The 17,639-nt window shown below is 43.2% G+C and overlaps 1 long non-coding RNA gene across 1 annotated transcript; it reads right to left on the bottom strand.

Annotated features, from left to right (window-relative positions):
* Positions 1 to 364: 364 nt before the first annotated feature.
* Positions 365 to 15,933, bottom strand: LOC128854282 (uncharacterized). The gene is made up of 3 exons (XR_008453280.1): positions 15,025 to 15,933; positions 6,954 to 7,164; positions 365 to 6,601 (listed from the first exon to the last, which is right to left on the bottom strand). It is a non-coding gene; the product is annotated as an uncharacterized LOC128854282 (long non-coding RNA).
* Between the last annotated feature and the right edge of the window lie 1,706 nt (positions 15,934 to 17,639).

Here is a 17,639-nt window from a genome sequence, read left to right as displayed (position 1 = left end):
TGCAGCTGAAAACTGCCTGCAGGACCTGGCAATTCACAGGAATAAAATCCCAAGATCGCAGCTTCCAGTGTGTTTCATCACTGCTTTTCAAACAAACATTCCAAATGAATTTTGTTTTGTGAGAAGTTTCTTCAAGTTTGCTTAAAATGGTTTTGTCTGATCAACATTAGGACATTCCAAGGAAATATTCAGCATGGAGAAACTACTAGAAAAGGTCTTTCATTTTGACCTGGCAGCTCAAAATAAAGTTCCCACCCAAAGGAAGTGATTCTGAGTTTCTCTCCTGCTCTTCCCTGCACGGTCCAAAGAGAATCCCATCAATGAGGACAAGCAGCACATGAGAACACTCAGACCCTTGGAAAACAGCCAGAAAGCAATGACTTCAAAAGATGTTTATTAGAAAAACTGGACATTACAAGAGGACTGGGTAGGAAACAAACTATACAAGGCACGTGCAGTTTCTGGTACACTGCATAGAACGAGAGAGAACACTGCAAATACACGTAACACACCCACCTGAAGCCGATACCGTGGGCACAACCCTGCTCGAAGCACTGGCCACGAAAGGCGGGTGGTGGGGATCTTCTGGAATAGAGCTCCTCCCCAATGTGTGACACTGCAGAGGTAAGATTGTATGCAGTTTTAATGACAGTTAAATTAAGACTCCTATTCAAGAATTTCTACACCATTCTTCCAAGATGTGGCATTAAGATACTGTATCTCCTAAAATTTTGCTTATTTCAGGGTATAAATAACAAAGCCTTGTTGTCTACACATGGTTCTACGTAGCAAAGCATACCTGACGCTATTTGCTTGGTGACCTACAGAAGAACTCCAGAGACCTAATGATCTATCAAAACAAAACCGACAGGCCAGTCCTTTATAACCAAAACCAAAGGATCAATAGATACATTAGCTAATGCTTTCATTAGCCCTCAGAACCCACGTGACCTAAACTTGTCTGGAAACAGGAGTTCTTGACCAGCAATAAGCACCGTACCAGAGAGCAGCACTCAGCTGAACTCCGAGCAGACAAATCAATGAGACAACCCAACAGCTTCCAGCAACAAGCACTGCAGACGCTGGCTCTCAATCAGAAAACGGAACAGGACAGCCCCCTTGCCGATTAGATCAGTGATCTCAAAGGACAAAAACAGTACTTCAGGAAGGCTTAGAAATCTAGTTCTCAAACTGGTCTCTCTTCCTTTCCAATGCTAAGAACACATCCTGTCTCTCAAAATTCTGTTAAAGTTTCAGCAGCCGTCTGATCAATCCAACATCCGTCCATGAAATTTTATGGATTAGATCAGAAAACACTAGAACAGGTTCAGTATTGAGGGCTTGGTTGTCAATCCCCTCCCACACCCAAACTTACCAGCTCTGGTGCAGCGCAGCTCTCAGATATGCTATTATAAAGACAAACAATTCAATTGATGCTGAAATGAATGAACTGAGAACAGAGAAAACTATGGCCAAGAGACATGTGGCCTCTAAGCCTTCCCCAGACAAATCAGACCACCGGACAAGATATAAGCACGTGCCATCACAGCTCACACTACAAGTCTGTGCTTTAGTGCCCATCAGTGTCTATTCATCACCTAAAACCAAATGAGAGTAGAAATAATTACATTTCAAACAGCAGAAAGTTATTATAACAACAGAGCACACATCCTCTAACCCTGTGCCAAGGAAAAGGGAAGCTGGCATTTAGCAAATACAAACGCAGCAAATGAGATTGATCTCTATTATAAATAATGTGAATAAAATCATCCTCACAATCTCAGAAAGGCTCTGCTGCCCTCTTCATTAACATCATGAAGAATTTAATTGAGATTCCTAATCAGTAATATTATTATGTAAATAGCTGATATACTGCCACACAGGGTTTAAAGAAGCTGCAATTAGCCTGAGACTACGTTACATCAGTCTCCTGCCTATCTGGGAGCACAAAGCCAAAGGCAAGTCATCTGGTTACATGCAATCAAATGTCCTCAATTACTGCAGAATACTCAGAAAGACCCTGATTCATTTTTCACAAGGAGCTAGAATTCTCTGCATCCGTACAATAGAGCACCTCCCATATGAGGACAGGCTGAGAGATCTGACGTTGTTCAGACTGGAGAAAAAAAGCTCGGAGAAAACCTTATAGCAATCTTGGAGCATGTGAAGAGGGCTACAAGAAAGATGGGGAGGGACTTTTTACAGAGGGACGAGGGGAAATGGCTTCACATTGGAGAGGGGAAGATTTAGACTAGACATTAGGAGGAAATTCTTCACAATGAGGGTGGGGAGGAATTGGCCCAAGTTGCCCAGGGAAGCTGTGGCTGCCCCGTCCCTGGTGGTGTTCAAGGCCAGGCTGGATGAGGCTTTGAGCAGCCTGATCCAGTGGGAGGTGTTGCTGCCCGTGGCAGGGGGTGGAACTGGATGATCGCTTCCAACCCAAACCATTCTATGATTCTGCGATCGTCTATAACCCAAAACTCAGGGCTGACCATGGAAATAAGAAGGCAGGCGATGGCTGCCTGAGCTACTGCTTCAGCTCACTGAGATGCGACAAACTGCCAGAGCTGAGACAAGCTATTTCTACACTTCAGCCTTTGAATATCAGTCTGTCTGAGGCTTGGTCCAGGATAAGTAATAAACATCCGTGTTCACTGACTTTAGTGGTAAGGCTTTCTTCTCTTTAACTGTCTCTCCCACCACAGAGTGGATACTACTTCTACGCATACAGAATAAAAAGTAATCCCAACTACTCTGGAACAGATCATTAGTTTTTCCAAATTGTCTATTAAGGAGAAAGAAACTGTTTGGTTGAAGGCAACCTGAATATCCTGCAGATGAAATAAAACACAAGAGTCACTTCACCAATATCTGCATAGGCCTTTCATAAAGCTGTGCAGTGGTGACAGTACCTGGCATTTACCTGTTCTCTTTTTTAAGATAATCCACCAGGAACAGTTTTGGAGAAACTCCGACTTCTAAGAGTCAAGAGTTACCTGACAGCTGTGATCACAACATGCTATTTCCCTAAAAAAAATAAATGAAACCAAAGAAATCTTCATTTCTTGAACCCTAAAGAGAACAAGACACACATCGAGCCAGACTGGTGGTCCAGCACAGGCCGGAGCCCAGAAATCAAGGGATCTAGAAGGAAAACACTTGCTTCAAAAGGATCAGACCAATAAATTCAAAGCAGCAGCAACAGTTGATGGGTTTCTGCCACCAACATGCAGGCAGGATGTTCTAGAGCCCACTCAAACCTAGCTGAAATCTGGACCTAATAAAAAGTCTTCATAAGAAGCGTAATTTGCATCAAAAAGCAGGTTACTGTATCTAGGACTCAGACAACAGAGCCAATAAAGGGTTGATTTCACCCCTTCTGCTACCTCTTGTACTGTTCTGGAAGACAGAAATTCTTCCAAGCTGGCAGTCAGCAACGCTAGGAAGGCAGTATCGCAGAGGCGGGAGGACCTCAACACAACAGGAAGGTATTTAGAGTGAAGCAGCATCACTTCAAACAGCAACACCCCAAACGATACCACCTACTGCTGCCACCTCTCAGTCATTAACCCAAGGCTCTCAGTGACATCAGGAAGTTCTGCCAGTATCCATGGACAAAAACCCACCAAAGAACGAGAGGACTGAAAGATTTTTACTTACTGCAAACACAAGACGGGTAGAACTTGGTCTTCCAGCCTCCTAGGAAATCACTGTGAAAAGGGGAAAGGGTGCTAGCCCTAAGGGGAAGGGGTCACACAGAGACAAGCACAGACCTCCATGGCAAAGCTTCAAGAGCTGGAAAGCTATGGGAGAAAGCATGTAAAGAAAACTACACCTTTTTTATTTTCTGTTTGTGTTTTGGCAAGATCAGGAACTTCCCTCTCACCAGGCTCTTGAGAGAAACTGGAAAGGATGCACATGGGTCTGACCCATTTGTGAACAATGCAGGAGAAGCTGCAGGCAGAGGTCAAACCACCTCAGGTCCAGATTCCTGCAATCAAGCACAAGATGAGCACAACCATGCTGCTTTCACGGTTACATTCTCTCTGTAAACAGCTTAGACACTTCTGGGAACGTCCTGACACAATACTGTTCTATCAGCCCAGAAACGCAATAAACCAGCACCACCAGCTCAGCTCAGGACCTCACTGGCTCCACACAGGCTCCCCTCAGGGGTCCCTGCCCCAGCTCCCTGTGACACCTGTAGTAACAGCCCAACTGAAAAAAATCCATCTTCTCATAAAGCTCCACGTGCTGGTGGTTGGGGATTTTTAATGGTGGTTAAGAACATGCTAACACCTCCCAGCTGTAATACTGGTAAAAAGTTGGAAAGAAACGAAAGCTAGAAAAGCAAAACTGTTAACTACGGCCAGCAAAGAAAAGTTGCACCAGTGTCTTACCAGTCTGCATCTCCCAAAGGTCTGCAGCTCCCTTCCTCTCTAGAAGATGCAGTGCTGTGCAGTTCTCCAGGAGATGATCAATGAACAACACATCAAAATTTGTCTTTTCAATTCTCCTTCTCTCAACACAAATCCCATGCTAAAAAACCAAGCACCGATGTCCATTTCTGAGAATAAAATTGATTGTCAGCCTGTTCTGCCTTCCTCATTGCATGGAATTACCAAGCCTCACAACTATTCCATGTGAACCTTGCAGAGCAGCAGGTATCTCAGAGGGCACTTAGATGACTCAGGTGAAGGCAAATATACTGAGCAGTTACATAACTATTTCCTCTATCTCACCTCCACTAAAAGGTAGTTAAGATCCGTCTTCCTAAAATTCAATTTAAAAGTACAGAAATCCAGGAAAAAGTGAAATAGTATTTGGTTCCTTTGTTTTTTAAATGATGGCAAGCAGAAGTGGTTCTAAACAGTGAGGTCCTTCTTACAGTGCTGATGGGAGCACACGACGAACCACCACAGGTTGCGAAGAACAGAGCCAAAGTCCAGAAAACCTCGAAAAGGAAAAACAGTGACAAAAATACAACAATAAATATTGAAACTAAGCTAGGTAGCCATAATCTTCTGTCTCATTTCTCAATCTTTCGGGCTTTTTTTTTCCCCAATATGGGTTGCAAAAGGGACACTGAAGAGCCATCTGCTGGAATGCTAGAACCCGCTTACATCAGGCTGCAACTGAAATTTGTGTGCAAAACTCTAGAAGCAATAATAAATATTTCAAACCCAAAGTTTGCCTTAGCCATTCCCATCCAAAAACCACTTGGCTAAAATTAAGCTTCATTTAAGTAGTGAAGTATAGTTTGATTATTATTACCTTCTAACAAGTTTAAGAATGTGGTACCCAGCACAACAAGCCCTGATGCAATCAGTATTACCCATTTACTGTTCCACAAAACACCAGTTGCCAATGCAGCAATCGGAAGGTGACGCCCAGCTCTTCCCTGTGGGCCATGGGCCACTGCAGTGCCACAGCCTGAGATTCACACACAGGTAAATGTGGATTTTACAAGGTTTTTCTAAATTCAAAAGCACATCCAGGATCCAATGAACTCCACGCTGTGCTACGATTTTAGTGCACTGTATGTCCGCACAGGCCGGGCAGAAGCCTTCCCTGGCGATGCAAAGGCAGAGATCTCACCAGCCAGCTCCATTCCTACAGCAGCACAAGTGTTCTTCAGGGATTAGGAGAGGCAAGGTGAGAAAGAAAGCTAAAACATTCTTAGCAGATAAAAGGGACTAGGCACTTGCATGCTGAAGATAAATAAAACCATGAGGTTTAACTTTTTTGCCTGATTTTAGATTGTTCAATCAGCTGTTGTTTCTAAAACACCTCACTTATTTAGACAATTAATTGAGGAAAAACAAATCATTTTACACAGTCATACGCTTTTGCTTCTCCTTTCACTCAGTCAGCAGACATCATCTTCCAGACAGCAATAACACCTGCATAGGCTGAACTGTTATAATGACAGGTCTGCACCACCAGTATAACAAGGAAATGTATGTTTAATCCCACATTAGATCTCAATTTTCATCAAGTAATCCTGTCTCTGGAAGTAACCACAATCATTCCCAGTCTTCTGGTATTAAGGCCTGATTGTCTTTTTCTCCTCCCCAAAGATTTTGTGCTCTCAGTTTGGAACAGAGCAGAGTTTCCTGCTAACACAAGCAAAAGTCCTGTGAATTACATACCACTCATGTTCCTGTTACAGGAGCAAAGCTCAGAGTCTCTATGGCCAGATCCAGCTCAGTATCTAAAACATACACGCTTTCACAGAGAAAAAGTTACAAGAAACATTGTTTTGGTCTGTCCTGCATCAATTTACTCAGTATTGGAAGCTTGGTAAGAAACACAGGATGGTTAGAGATGTGAAACACACAACTTCTTTGCATTTCAAGCTTGTGGGACCTCAACCTGAAACATATACAGCCACAGAAGACAGCACAGATACAATTCAAGTGTTATTATTTGCTATTGCTACGCTGGTGACCAAGCCTGCAAGCAACTTTGCAAAGTTCAGATTTCATACCAGTAAAAAGCTGTTCCATCGCTGTCCTGAGTTTCACCATACTCTTGTAAAGTAGTTTACCCTGCATCCTTAATTGGAAATGGTGCCCTCCTCCTAGTGGAACTCGTGGAACTGCAGAGGAAGAGATTCAAATGGAATACAATCCACCACAGTCACTTACAAAACAAAAGCACACTTAGTTTCTTAAAAAACACTACTGTTGTCTAGCTTTCTCCTCCCAACCCAAACACTGCCCCTACCTTGTGTTCAGTTACCATATCTAGAAAAGTCTACTACTGAAGAACACAGAAGATCGAGATCACATCATCTGAATGCACCAGGTTTTTTTTTAACACAGCTTTGATGTTACTGCATGTGGTCCTTCACCTGCCCACACAAAATCTTTTTGGAAACTTTTACTGCAATCCAGGATTTTCAGAGACTTTTTTGCTTCAAGAATCTGAGATGAATTTATACAACTTACACATCTCAAAGTGGAAGCACTCTAATAAGGCGTCTGTTTTCGGGATGGGTGCGCTGTTGGGAAAGCAGGATGACTCACTGCAGCAGCACACAGTCCAAACGTGTTCTTCAGGTACAGGCCAGACAGATTCAAGTCAAACAGCAAGATCCTCCACTGCGCTATCAGCTGATTTTGTAGTCACAGTCAGACAGAACAGTCCTTCAGAAAGATCCTGTAACACACAAGAGATGCCACATCCTGACATCTTTCCAGTCCTTGGGTGGAATCCCCCTGCTCACCCACATGGATCTGTATCACTTGATTTACCCCCATCTTCAGCCAGCAGAAACAGCAGCCACTGTCTGCTGGATACACATCCCACTTTATCACTCATTTTTTTCAGCCCTGTGCATCGGCATTACCATGAGACTATTTTAGTTTTTAACTGAAAGAAAAACCTACAAAGAAAAGACTTGGCAGTTGTTGTCCTCATCTGGAGAACGGACCATCATAAAGTACACAAGGATCAAGCTGGATCCCTGAAATCATTTCACCTGTTTCGCTGTCCTGGCCTTCCCACTCAAGTCCTGTCAACTTCTTTCTGACACCCTTGACTTCTCTACTCATCCGGCTAAAGATGGCCGGCCGGCCTAACACAAACCCTTCAAATTATAGAATGTTTGGGTTGGAAGGGATCTTTAAAGGTCATCTGTCCAAGGCCCCTGCAGAATGCAGGGACACCCTCAACTCCACCAGGTTGCTCAGAGCCCTGCCTAACCTCGCCTTGAACGTTTTCAGGGACAGGCCATATGCAACACCGAGGAGATGCAAGCAACATGCTCTCACTTTGTAAAATCAGGCCAATAGATGTAGTTCTTGTTCAGGGAGTCCCATGGGAAGTGACAGGATCCACCACGTTTAACCCTTTCTAGTTAGTGAGAAGAAATAGGTTGTATGAGTCATTCTCCTACTGCATCTACCTGGGCTGACAGTTAAGCAGCGCTATTCCGGCGCTTCCACAGCCACTGTTCTCAACCTTACATAAAGACTGCACTGAAGTCAAACCGCAAAATAGAAGCATTAGTGTTATCTCTGAGGAGTTCCCCAATGCAGACTGCAGCATGAGCAGAAGAAACACCTGTATTAGGAAGGGCTGCTCCTGGCACTGACTGTGCCCTGACAAATGCAAAAAAGCTGTGAATCTACACCACAAGATACTGATCTATAGGAGATAACAGGAACCACTGTTTGGAAGAACTTCCTTCTCACTCCAGTTGCTGGTCACATGAAGAGTTCTGGATGAGAAAACAGAGGAAAAAAGTGAAAAACATGACTATTTCCTAAACTTAGTAAAAACTCCACCACTTGGCTGTTGAAATTTCTTCAACCATGTCTCAAACTACATCGAGTACGGATGAAACTCCCCAAATGGACCATAAGAAAGGACAGACTTGCACATGGGACAATCCAGAAGTGTACTAAAAAAGGGCTATTAGGAGAACATGGTTCTGTTATCCCCTTTAGGAAGCCTGTTCTCGCACTTCACACCTTTTTAGGCTCAACCTCTTCAATTTCTTTTCCTGGTTCATCGGGTACAGCAAATGTACCATTTTCTGACCTGCATCACTTCATACTGGTTGATCAGCACATACATATGGTGTTTGAAGGGTAGGACACATATTAACTGGAGAGGTTTTATTCCAGTGGTTAATGTATACATCTATGATGAGCACCTTAAAAACTAAAACACAAGGGCAGAGAAGCAGGGAGAAACAAGTCTGTTTATGTACGATAACAGCTGGGTGTATGAGATCAGTAAACAACACTGCCCGCTGCAATCTCGCTGAAAGGGAATAGTTGGTTAAAGAGAGGAACAATGCGGTGTTTCAAAAATATTCATGGGAAGTATGGTTTTACTCACTTTTGAAACTGCTATTGTGTCTGTATTTTAATAGACAGGGATTCTTAAAGACTCTGCACATTGCATGGTTCAACACACACTGCTTTCATAATGATCCCTTCCAGTGAAAACATAAAAATGCAGTGTATGCAGACTTGGCATGCTTCAGTTAACCATACTCCTACCTGGGCTGATTAGGGAAGGGTTTACTCAGAAATTAAAAGTTTCTTGAGTTACTCAAAGTCCACTTCATGCCAGAAAGAAGCACATCAGGAGGAAAGAAAGTGTCACAACAAGAACAGTAGGATCCCTGTGTTCCCTCCAGGAGGGCTCCTGGAACTCCCCACCTTGGAGCACACTATACACACCTTGCAGCTCCCCACAGTATGTTACTGGAGTCTGTATACAATAAGCCAGAAGGGCTGGGCACTACTCTCATTATTTCATATATTTAAGCATTAGTGCCACTTCCGGGCAGTAACCGTAGGTGTGTCCCACTGCTAGGAGAAAGGGGTGAGCTCTGGCGTGCTCACGACAAGCATCCGGGTGCACTCAGACACAAAATATTCACTCCAGCCAGCCTGAACAAGTTACATACGTGAGACAAACTACATCCTGCACTTTTGAGTGACCTTCAGAAGGGAGAATAAACTCCATTAACAAAGGAGACGACTGATTCACCTGGTCTAATACACAACTTCCTTTTCACCTGTTTCTCTGAAGGTTATTCTTTCTGTAGAAGCACTGTGTAGAAAACTTCCCAAGCTAATTCATCTCTTACAGACAGCACTGAACGAAGCTAAACTCAATAGGACATCTTTCTGCTCAGAAGGTCACACCTGCAGCGACATACTTCCAGTTGTACTTGTCAGTTCAAACAGGACAAGGCTACCATAAAACAGCCATTTGCTCAGTCTGTCAAAAATCTCTACCTTGCAGGAAAGGTCTTCATGGAGAGCAATGTTATTGTACCTCAATTCCAAGCACTCAAATTTATAGCTTTGATATAATTAGAGAAAACATTGGATTAATGTAAAAAGTTCAAGTAAAAGTTAGTAAAGTTAAAGGAATCAACGTTCTAAGTGTTGCCTCTGAGGAAGAGGACGTCGATTCCCACCACAGGACTGGACTCTACACCTGTCATGCTGGACTCCAAACTGTGTGCTCTAAGAGAAGAGCACTGACTTTTAATTTATTTCTTACATTTAAATATAATTTTCAAATCCACTATTACCATTCCTTGGTTGAGGGAGAGCAGGAGCCAATCACAGCAACTAAGAGCTGGACAACTATGTTGTTTTCTTCTGTGTGTACAAACATCTTGTCATGCCCACACCTCACAGAACTTACAATATTGAATTACTCAAGTACTTGCCCATTTCTACCTCATTTCAGCAACTTCTGCTAACATAGCCAGAGAGCCGATGCTCTTCACCTGTTTCTACCTTAAACCTTAGCTTGGTTGCTAAAAGGATTTTTTTAAGCTATTTCTAACACAAGAGCAAAACAGCCCAGCATTGCTGGAAGCGCCTCTCACACCTGAGCACCCTCCTGCAGTGTGGAAGATGCCATCTTCACCCCCCAGATCCTGCTCTGGCCCTGTGAAACAGTTAACTCATGCCCTTTAAATCTCACATACTGTGCTGCACGCCTTCCTAAGCACACGCGCACAGCTGAAGGAATCTATTTGACATAAGAGAAAAGGCTAAAACCTCACAACCGAGATTCAGGCAAGCAATGAACAAAAGAAGAGAAGAAAAACATACGGATTCTCTCTGGACCACCATCAGAAATCTGATGATCTCTGATCACAAGACTGGAAAAACAGATTTGTGCGTAGAAATTGTACAAATTAACTCAACTGGATTATATTCCTCTGTTTTTTAATGCCAGTACTTGAAATAAAGCTTATTTAGAGAATCACAGAATCATGGAATGGTTTGGGCTGGACTTCAAAGCTCACCCACTTCTGACCACCTGCCACAGGCACGGTCACCTCCCACTGGATCAGACTTTTGTCCCACCCAGAAAAGCTTTTTATAACAGAATATTTTTGAAGACACCATTGTTACAGCTCTGGTAACAAACTTAGACAGTCGGTTATTCAGTGTGCTAAGGAAATTATTTCAATAAGAAAGAATAGTGAATAATTAATTAGTTTTACAAACAGCTCAATAACTTGCCTCTCAACAGAGATTCTTCCAGTCAGTTTTTCCCAACTCTCCTAGGCAGCTCCTTGGTATAAAAACTGTGCATGCACCCCAGCACACCAAGCCACTGCTCTCTTCTGCTCCAGCATTTTCAAGAGCATTCCTGATGGAAACTCCTAAGTTCTCCAGAAGTTGATAGACAAGAACTAATCCCATCTTCCCTATCTCACAGGTAGAACATAACTGGCAGCCAGAGAACCAGCTGACTTGTCGGTATGCAAGATGCTGAGTATAGAGCTTTGATCTTCTCAACGCAGCATTCCTAACAAACGGGAAGATCAGCTGCAAGCAAGCATAGCAGGATAAAACCAGTTTCAAGACTAAAAATTAGAATTACTTCATTTCAGTGGAACTCACCACAGATGTGATTACTCAGAACACATACAGCCTTTCATACAACTAGAGCCGAAGCATCCATGCCTGAACACCCGACTGCAGCCGAAAGATCTCCATTTTGTCAAAAAGATTCAGAAGCAACTCTTTACACTTCCAAAGGAAAAAATGATCTTGTTGAGGCATTGCATGCAAAGGTTAATCCATACGTTAATGTAAGGAGTACAAAGATCATAGAATCACAGAACGGTTTGGGTTAGAAGTGACCTTAAAGCCCATCCAGTTCCAGCCCCTGCCATGGGCAAGGACACCTCCCACTGGAACAGGGGGCTCAAAGGCCCATCCAAGCTGGCCCTGAACACTTCCAGGGAGGGGACAGCCACCACTTCTCTGGGCAACCTGGGCCAAGACTTCCTTACCCTCAGCATGAAGAATTTCTTCCCACTGTCTAACCTAAATCTTCTCTCCAATCTGAAGCCATTCCTCCTTATCCTATCACTATAGGCCCTTGTAAAAAGTCCCTCCCCAGCTTTCTTGTAGGCCCCCTCCAGGTACTGGAAGCTGCTCTAAAGTCTCCTTGGAGCCTTCTCAAGGTTGAACAACTCCAACTGTCTCAGCCTGTCCTCACAGCAGAGGTGCTCCAGCCCTCTGATCATCTTTGTGGCCTCCTCTGGACCTGTTCCAACAGTTCCATATTCTTCTTACGCTGGGGATTCCAGAACTGGATGCAGGACTCCAGGTGAAGTCTCATGAGAGGAGAATAGAGGGGGAGAATCCCCTCCCTCACCCAGCTGGCTATGCTTCTTTTTGATGCAGCCAAAGACAAGGTTGGCCTTCTGGGCTGTGAACACACATTGCTGCCTCATATTGAGCTTCTCTCAATCAGCACCCCACGTCCTTCTCTGCAGGGCTGATTTCAATCATGTTGTCCCCCATCCTGTATGGAAACCATGGATTGCCCCAATCCTGATGTAGGACCTTGCACTTGGCCTTTTGAACCTCATGAGGTTCACACAGGCCCACTTCTCCAGCCTGTCCAAGTCCCTCTAGATCACATCCCGTCCTTCTGGCATGACAAATGATCTCCTAACCTGGGGTGCTTCAATCAGACAATTTAGTTGAGCTGTGGAAGGACATGTGTGTGCAGTCACCCAGAAGACTCAGCAGCTGCTTCAGAGCCATCTCACAAGACTGTTCTTCTTTGATGCTCGATAGCTAGAATCTGCCTGAAGACATCCACAGGATGAGCTCATTCTGCACTGAACAATGTAATTTCATTTATTTAATTCAGAGTAATTTATTCCTTCCCACTCAAAAAAAAAAAATCTGCCTTAAGTGCATTCCAGCTGTCAGAGCAGCAGTTTCCAGTGCACTTCCCACTCGGAGCAAGCTCATGGATGAGCTCTGCAGCAAACAGCTCGTGAGAAGAACCAGATCAATGCAAGTTCCTCCGTATGAACTTTAGCAGAAGGGAAGGCAGATACAAGCAAATTTTTCTGCTAACTAAACACAGGATCCCCACACAGCTGCTGCTAACAGGCTTAGACTCCCTCAGCTGTGCAGGTTTTCTACCTCTCCTCTTTCCCATATCTTCAAGAGGAACAATAAGCAAAACGTATTGCTCCTACTCCTTCACCTAGAAACAACCCAAATCCCCAAGAGCACAGGAACAGCCAATGAACCAGCAGAAAGAAACAAAGAAAGCAGGAAACATGGGGAGGACTGGAATGTGTATTTCATACTCTAAGAGCAGCTACTACTGCTGGTTGGTCGAGGGGGAAATAAAGTGATAAAATATTAACAGGCTGGACCTGCAGCCTTACAAGAAGAATGCTTTCTGTTCAGTTCTAAGCTCCATTGGATAAGTGGATGTGTCAACGACTGATAACTGAAGTAACAGTAACACCAAGATATTTTGTCACACTGCTCACCAACAGCTGATGAGGTGTCTTCAGCTGCCTGTAACTTCTTCCCGCTGCCCAAAGCGGAACACTCCACGCTGAATATCTGACCCTAGCCAGAATCACTGGTAAAAACATATTGAGATGTTTTGGATGTTGAGGGCAGTGGCATTTCACCATACCTGCACTGCCGCGGATCAGGTGCATGCTGGTTCTAATATCTGCACGTTATAGAGCAGAAGGCATTCGGGAAAGATGTGCACAAAAATAAAGCTCATTGTAGCATCTCCAAGGAACCACTGCAAACTCATGGATGCACAATACTGAGAGCAAGAAGAATCCCTCTCTTGTGATCTCCATGTTGCTACTACCAGCACTGAGCCAAGAAGGAAGGACAAGGAAAGAGCTCACCCAGAACAAAGGGGGGAAGAAAAAATCTGTAATTGCAATTCATTTTGACTGAAGGTGCACAAGGATGCACAAGGATGAATTCAAGATCTCTGGTCTTGATAAAACAGACACGAAACTTAAAACAAGGTTATCCTTTACGGTGTTTGTTCTGCCAGTACTGCCAGCAAAAAGTTACACCAATTCTCTCCCTCACTGGTTCAATATATTGAACCTCAAAACCTGATTACTTAAAGTAGGGTTCAGCGAGGCACTGCAGAACAGTCTTCAGAGAGTTCTGTCAGAAGGCAGCCCGCCAGGAACTGGTTAAAGCGTGAGCATAAGAAACATCAAAGTGCTCTCAGTGCAACATGTATTCAGCTCTCCTGAGTACACCCATCACCATATTGTCTTCAATTATGCACTTGAACTATTTTTAATCACAGGACTTTCAGCCTGTGCAGCCTTTCACTTTTTCTGTAGAAGTCAAAGCAGCACGGCAGGGAATTCAAAAAGAGCAAGACTGCTAGGACAACCGAATTCTCTCCAGAATGACCCTTCCTTTCCTCTCACAAAATTAATGGTTGTGCCACATACCCTCTTACATTCGAGCTGGGTGCACGCTGCTGAGAAAACGTCTGAAGGAACATCAGAACAACATCACGTGAGACTCGCTCCTTGAAATGGAAATACAACCACCTCACAGAGGCTGCTGGGAAGATTTCAAAGAAAGAGAGAAGTAATGGTATAACCTACACTTAGACAAACTCTGCCAAAAGTTCAAATAGGAAAAGCAGTTAGCCAAACTGCACACTCGCTGGTGCGGAGGAAGGAGGCTGGACATGGAGCAAGGAGGGCAGAACTGAGGTTTGGGCTCCTCTTCATTCTTTCTCCTGTTGTTTTCTTTTTGCATTTAATGCAATTTGGAAGCTTATAATCACAAAAATACATTTTGAAGTTGTGTTTTAGATTCATAAACCTCACTGATAAGAGACTGACATATGTTTTATGAAAGCTGTACGGACTATTGCGTATTGCTACAGTTACTCCCAGTTCCACATGTGCAAAAGCCAATCCACTCTGGTGTTTTCCCTGTAACAATCTTGCCATCCTCTCCTTTGCCAAGAGGCCACCTGAGCACATTCCACCAGTCCTACTGCACTTCTTCAGATCAGGAACTCCATGTGACCACGCAGACTGGGGAATCCAGAGCTAAGAGATCCTCCTATTTTTAAGGTCTTTCAAGCGAAACAGCATTGATGACTCTGTGCGACCAAAATCGAGGAAAGCCAAGTAAAATTTACCTGAAATTAAACAAATACTTTGTATGTGAAAAATCCCTGCAAAACACCTCTACTCACCAGTGACATTTCCTTTGCAGTCGCTGTCAGAACTGGCATGCTGTTCAGTTCCATGGAAAGAGTGACTGAACCTGGAATGCTCCTCTAGCCTAGTACGCTCTTTCCGACGTCTCTGCTCCTTTCAAAGCACTGCACAAACGTACAATCAAGAAAAGAAAGGTCTGGACACTTCTGGCTGAGAAAACGTGCAAGATGAGCCGGTGCCATGAAGGATACAACATGTCCAAGCATTTCACGGTCCGTTTGCAAATCTGTTCTTCAGCTTTCACTATTTGTTTGTCTAGAACCAACTTTATCGCACCATACACAAAAAAGGTGATTAATGAAATCCAGTGGTTTTATAATGGGATCAACCACAATTTGCCCTCAGTTTAACAGCAATTCTCTCAATTAATGCCTTCTAAGCATTATCATGGTCAACAAATAAAGGATCCAAACTCAGGATATGCTGGCTTTGTTGTTATTTTCAAGATAAAATTTTATTCTTTGGCAGAGATCTACTTGGACACATTTCTTATCAGTGTTCTCAGACTCAGAAGAAGCGGGGTGTAAGTTCTTTGCTTTTTCATGGGGGAAAGCAGGGGAACCCCACCTGAGTTCAACTACAGAGGAAAAATTTAACTGTTCAAAATCTTTACTGTTTCCAGCATCCCTAAAACACTGCCCAGTTTTCTTCTGAAGAGAAACTCATCTTTGTTTTCAAACTGATCCCAGTTGCAATAATCTAGGCCATGCTCCTTCTGGACACGGACAGATTTAAATTTAACCTTTACCTTCAGTGCTTTGAATCTCTCCATGGTAATGGCAGATTTTCAACAACATTCCAGTGACCAGGCCTGTGGAGCTCACCTCCTCCCTCCTCCCACCCCAGACCTTTAAGCGTACTGAAGGAAATGAGAAAGAAAGTTGTCTTACCGATAGCTCCAAGGTTAATGTCCCTTGCGACCCCCACCTAGCAAGTCGACATCATGACATGTCAGGTCAGCCTCAAGCACGCTTCCCTGATAGTCAGGTAAAAGGAAGGAGTTAAAATACAAAATTGACACTTGCAGATTTCTGGACATCAGAAAACGTGATGCAACACATTCTGAACTGTCTTTGAGAGCTTCTGGTAACCTCCAAGTTGTTAAAACATTTCTTCAGAGGGATTCTCCTGCTCTAGAATTTCACAAGTCCCTGATCAATAGCCAGTGCTGCCGATCCGCCTGCACTATTTCATTTGAACGAGAACAAAAGCTTAAGATTTCCCTTTAACACAAATGATTTTTTTTCCCCTACTCTATATGTTTTATCAATCAAGATACGTTCCACTGTGCCATTCGGGTTTCAAAAGACACTTTGAGCCAATAGACTACAACAGCTTCATTCAAATTCTAAGTTAACAGAAGCTCTATCTTTTTTGTTTCTGTTTTTCTTTAAGAAAGCCAGGCCCCAGCTGGGTGCACTCTTCCTGTAAGGCTCTGCTCAAGGAGAACATGTGAATGGCAGAATCCAATCTAGCAAACCTTTACCATCCAAGCAATCCTCAATCACACAAGTACTCTGACTCAAGTCATGCTCCATCAAAGACTATTTGTGACAGGTTTGTGGGACAGCGTCCTTGCTGTTATACAAATGGGCCACCAGCACTTTTGGATAAAATTAAGTCTTGCTGGGAATACACATGGTTGCCTTAGGGTGTACAAGTCTGGGTGCCAAATGTGCTTTACTAAGAGGTTTAAGACTCTTTGCTCAACACTTCCCATTCATTTTTCCACAGCCTTATAAGAAGAGTGCCTTTTGGGGGGTTTGGTGAAGTTCAAAATACAGAAATGGGCTTCGTGTCCAAACGCAGAGGGGACAAAAAGTGGTCAGCTTTATATACAGTCACCAACATCATGCGGTGATCTTCTACTTGGAGTTTATTTTGAAAAGGTTTAAGCAATGCAGCTGTCATTCTTTCTCAATCAGACTACAGAAGCCAAGTCCTGGAAATAAACTATTGCTACCAAAAATTAAACCTTCAATGCTTTGAAAACTGCAAACTGTGTTTAATGAATTAGTAATATTAAAAGCCGAGTTTAGTAAACTGATTTTGTTAATAACGTGAAAGTTATGTCTACAATAACACAATAGCTGTAAAAATCTTTTGCTCAAGTTTTGGAATTGCTAGGAATCTGACAACCCACTTCTTAGTTTTAAGTCAAACACTTTATCAATACAGACATTTAAGCAACTGCTATAAATGAGTGATCAAATGATTATTAAACTCCCATTTCATAGCTCCTCCACCAACGCCAGCAAGACATTCATAAAAGTTTAATATTGGTTTGCAAGTTGAAATCCATTTTGAACATATTCTATCAGAGGATTTTTGCTAAATTATCCTGAAGAAAAGATTGAAAGAGATGCACAAGAAGAGATTTAAGGGTTTTTTGCTTTGACTATGTATCAAAATTGTGCGGATAGTGCAAAACTCTTCCCCTGAGCCTCTGGCACCAGGCTGGCAGGTCTCTCCACTGGGCTACAGTGTCTCTGTGCAGTAATTATTTCAATAATTTTGTTAAGGTCTTCAAGTTCAGCACACGCCTCTGCACAAGAAGCTGTAGTACATGTTATCTTTAAGGATTCAGTAA

The sequence above is a fragment of the Cuculus canorus genome, chromosome 22, assembly GCF_017976375.1.
Source record: "Cuculus canorus isolate bCucCan1 chromosome 22, bCucCan1.pri, whole genome shotgun sequence".
In the NCBI taxonomy this organism is placed as follows: domain Eukaryota; kingdom Metazoa; phylum Chordata; class Aves; order Cuculiformes; family Cuculidae; genus Cuculus; species Cuculus canorus.
Note: the sequence above shows the minus strand (reverse complement) of the source record. Positions and strands in the feature narration are given on the sequence as shown.